Source organism: Ammospiza nelsoni, chromosome 3, assembly GCF_027579445.1.
Source record: "Ammospiza nelsoni isolate bAmmNel1 chromosome 3, bAmmNel1.pri, whole genome shotgun sequence".
NCBI classification, from domain to species: Eukaryota; Metazoa; Chordata; class Aves; order Passeriformes; family Passerellidae; genus Ammospiza; species Ammospiza nelsoni.
The window spans coordinates 2,560,113-2,566,787 of record NC_080635.1 but is presented as its reverse complement, the minus strand read 5'-3'; positions in this window follow the sequence as shown (position 1 = coordinate 2,566,787).

The window sequence follows — 6,675 nt, the reverse complement described above, 5'->3', positions numbered from 1 at the left end:
TCTTCTGATCTCAGACTCTTCTTGCCTGTTTTCCTTTTCACTCTGATGATTCCGGTTTCCCTCTTGCACCTGAGTCCCTCTTTCTGAATTTGAACTGGGTAATGCATTATTTGGTAGTAATGAGTAAAACTCCCATGAGTCCTGAAACTAGAGGAGAAATAACCTGCCCTGTTTCAGTTTCAGCCTGGCAATCAGCTGTCTTCTGTGGGCACCATCCACCTCACTCTCTGCGTGTCTGTGCAGTGGACAGAAATCTGAAAATTTTAGCTATTAAAAGCAAGTCTGGCAAACAGGCAAGGTCAATCTTTTCCAAGGAAGAGAAAAAAATCCCAGTAGTGACACCAGCACTGCCTCCTCACTAAATTTCATGTCCCTGTTTCTGAAATGCAAAGGAGTTTCTTAAAAGTTTAAGGATTCTTTGAATATAGTTAAAGTATATCTTCCCCATGGTCATTCGTAGAAAAGTGACTGAGTCATATCTGTTCTGTTTTTCCTAAAAAATCGTGTCAAGGGGCAGTGTGTGTGATCATGTGAAGAAAAGGTGTTGGCAAAACTGGGAGTGACTGAAAATGTGGCCTTAAAATAGGAAGCGTTGAGTAGCCATAACCAACAATGCGTGTGATGATAATATCATAAAAATAAGAGGCTGTAGCCAGTAGGTTCTAAAGCTAGAACATGCTAGAATTTCTTTCATCCCTGCAGTTTTAATTCTGCTCAGTTTATACCACCTACTCTGAGTGCATGCATGCAAGGAAGAAAAGCTGAGGTTTTGTACATCACTGATGTGTAGTTCTTGGCTAAATGCCTTCAGCACTGCTTTGGAGCAATGTTTGTTGTGATTTTGTTAGATTGTTTCTCCTCTTTTTATTTATTCAATACTGAATTTTCCTTTTATTATGTACAGCCTTAAGCAGAAAGGCAGAAACCTGTCATAATGAGCAATCCAACAGAGATTTCTAATAACTAAGCCAAAAAAATACCAGCTATTTTACACTTCTGCATTTCTGCTCTTTCAAATGAAACAAGCATTAGGCTGTCAGGAAACTGAAAGCTGGTGCTGGCTCTCAATTGTATTTCTGAAAGTAAAGTCTCTGTTTCTTGCATGACTTGGAACTGGTCATTGCATTCACTTTTGGTTTTGTCTAGATGGTACAGCCTATGTTAATTTTCTTCACTCATTTTGAATGTTTTTATAGGTCTTTAATTAATTCTGTACATTACTTGCTATTCAGGATAACATGTTGGGGGTGTCTGTAAAGAAACCTGGTATAGCTTTTGTTAAAAGCATTTACCAAATCAGGAACAGCTGGAAAGCCATGGAAACAGTGTCTTCTGTAGAGTGATTGCCTGCAGTAATTTAGTTACAACCAAATGAAACAAAAATATACCCCTGGGAATCGTATTTTGAGGAAAATGAGCGTGTTGCAAGCAGTGAAGTACTAGCAATGAGAAGGCCAGGGAATCCCCTGTTTCTGTTCCTCTGTTCACCCACTAAATAAATCCTGCCTTACACCAAATGGTAAATTGTGCAAGTACAGAGATGTTCACTTTGCTGTAATTCAGGGTGAATGTTTGGTACATGCCTGTAAAGTTATCAATCAGTTTACTAAATACTATTCCTCTTCCAGAAATGAGTCAGCAGCAGCATGTTAATTTTCTCTCCCATTCATACATGTGGTGACTTCAAATGGGGAAAGTTCAGTGAAGGTAATATCTCACTTTTCTCTAGACTCTGGCTATTTAGGGTTGCTTTGGGTTCACCTTTCAGTAACAAGTAAGCTGAGGTGGATTGTCCAGCAGCCCAGCTGTGGAGCTCCAGCAGAGGTTTGTATGTTCAAACCCCAATCTTGTGTTCAGCCTTAAAGGTCACCCCTGATTTCAGTGGCTGTGATGTCAGTGGGGAAACCCTGCTGCACTTTTGGCTGTCCTCGTGCAAAGGTCTAAAAACGTCAAACAAAAGCAAAGCCACTACTCAGAAAAGTTTAAGGCTAGAGAATAGAAACCAACCACAGTCACAGTGACTTCTAAGCAACACCACAACATTTCATCACCTCCTGCTTGTATGAGAACATGAGTCTGTTCTCAGCCACTGTTTCTTTAGCTTAGATTGTTTTGGTTTTCAACTACTTCTTAAGATGTTTTGTTGACAAACATGGGATAATCTATTTGTTAAGTAATGGATCCCAGTAACACCAATGTTTAAGATGACTTCTTAGCCAAAATAATTGGACAGAGTGCCCACCAGACGTTCCTTATTTGTATTGTTTTGGAACTAAGTATCATGCATTTTTTTCCAAGGCTTTCCTTCTCCTTTAGCAGACCGACCTAAGTTGTAGAGATTAACCATTTATCAAGGGCCAGACAGAAATTTTGTGGCCAAGACCAGAAACTGAAGCCAAGTTCCCTGAATGTGAGACCCTTTTTCTTTAGTCAGGCTGTCCATGCCCACAGTGGGGATTCCCAGTGCACAAGTTACTGTATCTGCCTAAGGACTGCTTTAAGGGTTCTGTATTTCTAGAGACTACTGACATCAGCTGTTGATTTTTAACCCACTATTTACGTGATAACCCACTATTCTTTCTTGTTGCTTTTTTATAAGCTTGCATATTAAACAACTTTTCCTTTCAGACTATCTTCCTAACAATAACAATTTAAAAAATCACAAAATTTGTTTCCTGCTTATTTTTGTTTCTCCATAAAAAAGTCTCACTAAGAATTTTAGCACGACCCGCAGTGCCACAGGACTGCCAGATGCAAATTAACACCTTATTAAGTACTCCTGGGTAAGTTTTTATGTCCTAATATTGTGGGGGTGAGTGATAGTGGTGAGGAGGAATCCCAATACTTCTTGATAGTAAAACTATAAAAAAAAAAATAGGATGATTTATTTTCTAAGGAGTATCTCCAGAAAAGGAATGGAGGCTAAGTGTACATATTTATTTTAAAACATTATTAATGTTACGTGTGTGGACTGTTATATTTGCTATATCTTTCTGAAACACTGGCAGAGTTCACAGCAAGTTTCTGGAATCCATCTCCCTCACAATACCTCAATACTTACAGGAATGTTCTGTTTTTAGGGCCATGGACTTCTATCACTCAAAATTCCAGTCAACTCAAGTGGAAGCATTGTCTGAAAGTGAGGTGTGTGATTGGGTTCTTGACTCTTAACTGAGAGTGTGTTATTGCCTGATCTCAAGTTTAATAAACTTATTCGTAGAATCAAATTTGTCCAGTGCAGTGAAGATGCACAATGAGCACCCAGAATGTGCTATTGCTTCATGAGTTTCTTAAAGCTCCCCAAATAAAGCTTGAAAAGCACTCAGTTGAGAGGAGTTGACACACCCCTTCCCTCTTGCAGCTTTAGGAGTGTGAATTTTCTGAAATTCCCAAATAATGCTGTTGGGCAGTCTCTGTTTGAGCATGTCATAAGCCAAGATGGAGCTTCTCTTGTAAAGGGAACCACAAAGAGCCGTGGCTGCCCTCCATCTTCCTGAGCCCAGGCCAGGAGTTTATGAAGACACCAAACATCTGTTCCTAGAGCAGTGCATGTGGTGGTGGGGAGCTCTGGGCTGGAAGACAGCCAGTGACTTGTGCAAAAGCTGAAAGCATGGTGGGTTAGAGGCTTGTGAAGGGGAGGATATTGCAAAAGAGAAGTGGACAGCGTTGCTAGAGCATAAAATGGCTGTTAAGGAGAGGGGGAAAAAAACCCCTTTAGTAACTATAATTAAGCAGTAGCTACTTTGCTATGTATTGCTCTGTATTGTTTTTATAAACCACAATCAGTTGGGTTTTATCATTTTAGGAGGTTCTTGCTGCCACCTTCATCCCCAGCACACTTGAATCCTTCTCTTCTTTCCTGGCTGGCTGGAGAGTTCTGCTTCATTAGCTGCAGTGAATGGACTGCCTGTGTGTAGGTAAGGAGCCAAACACTGGTAAAGGGAGCAAAAAGAACACCATGTTTATTTATCCCTGGTTTTTGTTATTTCAAATTAATTACAGGGGTGTTTATGAGGCAGGGCTGTTGACCACACAAATATAGGCTGTTCATAATGCATATAGTCTGGGAGAAACTGTAATTGCTCTGCTAAATGTAATTTATTCTGTGGTTCCATTCAGCTGTATATTTAATTTTATTTTTCCATTCTTCTTCTAGGGGCATTGGTAAACATTCTTCTAAGCAGGGATGGTAATGATGAGACAGTAATTGTCTGAGTAAATTATCCAAGTGGCCGCCTTGCTTTTTTTTTAACTTCCTACATTTCTGGTGTCCTCTGGCATCAGAACAGAAGTCTATGCTAGTCCTAGGCTATGTAAATTAAAAGTTCTGTCTGCATTGCAATTAAAAACATGTTAGGTCACATGGTTTCCACTTGACCAGTTACAGCAGAGCTGTTTTGCAAATAAGGTTTTAACCGTGTTGCAAGTGTGAAGTCCTGAACTGACCAAGTCTGTAGTAACTGGGTCACCTGCCAGAGTTTTTTGTGATGTAGGTCATGGGAATATTTGCAGAAGCAAAAGTGCTGTAATTGTATAGCTGTACCATATTTATGTTGACATTGAAACTTAAAGATGCATATTCAGGAGGCAGAAACAATACCATGTGTAATTAAGATATGTAAAAGGAAGATAAATTCTAGTTTAAGAAAAAATCCAGCAGCTAAATAACGTGGATTTTTGAATTAATGTCATTATTTCAGATCTGTTTTCTAATGGGGTTTTTGCACCCCAAGAGCACAGACATTGCCCACTGTTGAGCAAAGAGAATTAGGAAAAAGAGAATTAGGACCAGTCACATAAGAGAGCTCAGGCGCCCCAGAAATAAATCAGTGCATCCCATGAGGGTTGGGTTGCTGTGCAGCCAAGGAGCTGTAGCCTTAGACCACCCTGCTGAGCTGTGGAGGCAAGATGAAAGATCTCTCCTCAAATTGTCCCAAAGCCCTGGCAGTTTCAAAATAAACAGGTGAAAAAGGGTAGCACCAGCAATTGCCAAGACAGCAGCAGTCATGGAATGGAATGCTGTCTTGGAAAGGAACCTCAGGATCATCCTGTTCAACCTTTCTTGGCAAAAGCACAATCTAGACAAGATGGCCCAGTGCCCTTTCCAGCTGGATCTCAGAAGTGTCTAGCACTGAAAGAAAGCAAGCTGGAATTAAAGGAGGAGTTAAAGAAAGCTGGAATCAAAGCTTTCCTTGCAGCAGCAGCAGCTTTTCCTGGGAGAGTCACTTGGTGGGTCTGGAAAGGCTTGGGGCAGGGAAAGTATCCAGATGTGAATCAGGTCTCTGTACCAATCTCACAGTTGCAGCAGTCTCTCTGCAGGCTGTTTATGGGGGGTGGAGCATAATGAATACTAATTAAGTGTGGTAGCCAGTTTTACTTTAGGCAAGTGTCTCTGCTATTACCATGTCTGAATCTTCTGCAATCAGCCAGCTACAGAATTCACTTCTCTGCAGCATCCCTGCCTTTGGGAACAGATTTGGTTTCTCTCTCACTGAACTATGAGTCTCTAGTATCTCTAAAACTTTGAAGTGGTGTTAAATCTGGATTAGTTAACTCTCAGGATTTTGCTTTTAGAGGGTAAGAGAAGGTGGTAAGAAAAGCGGAAATAGCTATATTATTTTTAAAAAGTAACAAACTTCTTTAGACCTAGAGATTTGGCTTTTTATCTGTTGTTTTTTTTAAGCAAATGATTATGTATGTGGACAGAACTGCTTTTCATATTCAGTGGGAACGTTGGTCTCAGTTGAATTTCAGTTACGCAGGTTTCCTTTTAATGGGAACTCAGGAAAAGGCACAGTCAGCTCTCTTGGGCTCCTTTTCTTGGAGATGAGATCTGGAGATAGTGCACAGAGCTCTCAGCTTTGCTCATGTAAATCTTGACCCTGTTGTTCTGGGAGAAGCACTGAGCCAGGAGTACAGGAGCAGTGGGGGAGCAGGATTCGTGTGCCCAGTGAGGAAATTTGTCACCACGAGGGGACATTTTATTGAGACACTACAAGGCCGAGGGTGTTACTCACCATCCCTGAGACAATGGCATCAGGGCCCTGAAGGGACAAGCTGCTGTGACAAGCAGGAGTCAAGCCAGTGGAGCTGTAATCAGAGACTTTATTCCAAATGCCCTCCTTTCCTTACTTTCTACTGTTTAGGTACTGGTACCTGTAATGTTTATCTTAGAATCCCCGGGGTGCAATGGAAGGTTTAGTGGCAGGTACTTGTCTCACCTTTGGGAACAGAGAACTGAGCAGGTTGGGTTCCAGCACTGCTGACTTGACCTGCAGCCCAGGGTCTCATTGGAGACTGATCAGAAGTGGAGCTGGGACATCTGTGACCTTAAGAATTTGTCATTTTACATCTGCCTGTTAAGAAACCTTTCCATGAAGCTGTTGCCTTTTCTTTATATTCAGATTTATATATGACATTAACCTTCATTAAACTCTGACCCTTGTCCTAATTAATCCTTCTGGCCACTGGCTGCTCTCTGTCAGCTCTTTCTTGGGTTTGGCCTTCTCCTTCCTCTGGTTCCTGCACGTACTTGCCAGAAGCAGCTTGTGGTGTCTGCTGTGTTTCCATTCAACAGGCTGTGTCTAGAGCTGTTATTTCCACTGCACAGAGCAAAAAATCAGTTCAGTTCCTTTTTTTTTTAAATTTGTATTGCACAAGAATCTCTTGAAGAAG